At 57.7% G+C, this 2,500-nt stretch overlaps 1 non-coding gene across 1 annotated transcript in view; it reads left to right on the forward strand.

The window, feature by feature from the left end:
• The first annotated feature begins 1,107 nt into the window (after nucleotides 1-1,107).
• The window catches only part of LOC126231831 (small subunit ribosomal RNA), a 1,909-nt gene continuing 516 nt past the window's right edge, over nucleotides 1,108-2,500 (forward strand). Inside the window, exon 1 of the ribosomal RNA XR_007544418.1 lies at nucleotides 1,108-2,500. This exon is cut by the window's right edge and continues 516 nt beyond it. This is a non-coding gene — a ribosomal RNA (small subunit ribosomal RNA).

Consider the following 2,500-nt stretch of genomic DNA (forward strand, 5'->3'; position numbering starts at 1 on the left):
CATCGGCATACGTACGCGGGCCACCTTCCACGTGTTCTCTCGTGCATACGTCGCAGCATGTATGTGGACTGATGTGGCGTGTCGTGACTCATAACATCCAGGCATGCAAGACCCATTGAATTCGCAAATGTAGATGGACGTCTACGTTTGCTGCCCAAGTTACGCAAATGAACTGGAAATCCGTTGTTGCGCGGTTGTTCGCGCTGGAGGTGAATCGTTGATATCGACGATCGGTACAGGTATTAACCGGTTGCTTCAGCGACACCCGTCATACCCACGAACGTGAGTGGGCATGTGGGTATGAAGCGATACGCGGCGGTGGCTGGGTGGGACCGTCCCCGGCCGGTGAGGGGGGGGCGCCCGGCGTGCTGGCCGCGCGCTGCGTGGGCGCACGCGCGGCAGCCGGCTGGTGGGGGCGCCCAGTGGCAGGCGCGCCGGCTGACGGACGCGGCAGGCGGCGCATCTGCGTGCCGGCGCACCCAGCGCGCGGCGCCGTGCGGCCAAAGTGGGTCCTCCCGGGCCCGGTGCGAAGCGCGGTGGACATCTGCAGTGTGCTGGTCCGATTGAGGACTGTGTGCGTTGAGGATGCGCCGCCGCCCGGCACTCGGCGCCGCGACGCCGTCTGCTGCTCGGTCGCCCCCGCGGTTCTCGCAGGTGGTTTGTATCGCAGCTGTGCGGATGTGTTGGCGCGTGCGCTGTGCTGGGAGAGTTCGCTTTGGCACCCAAGTGGGGCTCTGCCCCTCTGTGGCGCTGGCGTTGGAGCTGCCCGGTCACTGTTTGTGGCCGCGTGTTGTCTCCCGCCGGCAACACCACGACAGCACGCTCCCGGGCCTCTGTCGGCAGCGGCAAGCTCAGTTGGGAGCACGGGTGGTCGCACTGAAAGCGTCTACTCGCCTATCTCCGGGCGATTGCGCCTCTCTCGAACCCGACCAAGTACTTAGGACGGCGCTGCGCGCCGCCGGGACCTGAGAGGGTTTCGAGGTGTATCGTGCAGGGGAGCCCAGCCTCCTCCTGTTTGCAGAATAATTGAGCGGACGCTTGCGTGTTCGCGCGGGCCTCCGGGACACACTCCCGGGCGGCCGGCTGCTCAGCTCTAGTTGACGCAGCTCCCTGGTTGATCCTGCCAGTAGTCATATGCTTGTCTCAAAGATTAAGCCATGCATGTCTCAGTACAAGCCGCATTAAGGTGAAACCGCGAATGGCTCATTAAATCAGTTATGGTTCCTTAGATCGTACCCACGTTACTTGGATAACTGTGGTAATTCTAGAGCTAATACATGCAAACAGAGTCCCGACCAGAGATGGAAGGGACGCTTTTATTAGATCAAAACCAATCGGTCGGCTCGTCCGGTCCGTTTGCCTTGGTGACTCTGAATAACTTTGGGCTGATCGCACGGTCTTCGTACCGGCGACGCATCTTTCAAATGTCTGCCTTATCAACTGTCGATGGTAGGTTCTGCGCCTACCATGGTTGTAACGGGTAACGGGGAATCAGGGTTCGATTCCGGAGAGGGAGCCTGAGAAACGGCTACCACATCCAAGGAAGGCAGCAGGCGCGCAAATTACCCACTCCCGGCACGGGGAGGTAGTGACGAAAAATAACGATACGGGACTCATCCGAGGCCCCGTAATCGGAATGAGTACACTTTAAATCCTTTAACGAGTATCTATTGGAGGGCAAGTCTGGTGCCAGCAGCCGCGGTAATTCCAGCTCCAATAGCGTATATTAAAGTTGTTGCGGTTAAAAAGCTCGTAGTTGGATTTGTGTCCCACGCTGTTGGTTCACCGCCCGTCGGTGTTTAACTGGCATGTATCGTGGGACGTCCTGCCGGTGGGGCGAGCCGAAGGCGTGCGACCGCCTCGTGCGTGCTCGTGCGTCCCGAGGCGGACCCCGTTGAAATCCTACCAGGGTGCTCTTTATTGAGTGTCTCGGTGGGCCGGCACGTTTACTTTGAACAAATTAGAGTGCTTAAAGCAGGCAAGCCCGCCTGAATACTGTGTGCATGGAATAATGGAATAGGACCTCGGTTCTATTTTGTTGGTTTTCGGAACCCGAGGTAATGATTAATAGGGACAGGCGGGGGCATTCGTATTGCGACGTTAGAGGTGAAATTCTTGGATCGTCGCAAGACGAACAGAAGCGAAAGCATTTGCCAAGTATGTTTTCATTAATCAAGAACGAAAGTTAGAGGTTCGAAGGCGATCAGATACCGCCCTAGTTCTAACCATAAACGATGCCAGCCAGCGATCCGCCGCAGTTCCTCCGATGACTCGGCGGGCAGCCTCCGGGAAACCAAAGCTTTTGGGTTCCGGGGGAAGTATGGTTGCAAAGCTGAAACTTAAAGGAATTGACGGAAGGGCACCACCAGGAGTGGAGCCTGCGGCTTAATTTGACTCAACACGGGAAACCTCACCAGGCCCGGACACCGGAAGGATTGACAGATTGATAGCTCTTTCTTGATTCGGTGGGTGGTGGTGCATGGCCGTTCTTAGTTGGTGG

Source organism: Schistocerca nitens, unplaced genomic scaffold (genome assembly GCF_023898315.1).
Source record: "Schistocerca nitens isolate TAMUIC-IGC-003100 unplaced genomic scaffold, iqSchNite1.1 HiC_scaffold_416, whole genome shotgun sequence".
NCBI classification, from domain to species: domain Eukaryota; kingdom Metazoa; phylum Arthropoda; class Insecta; order Orthoptera; family Acrididae; genus Schistocerca; species Schistocerca nitens.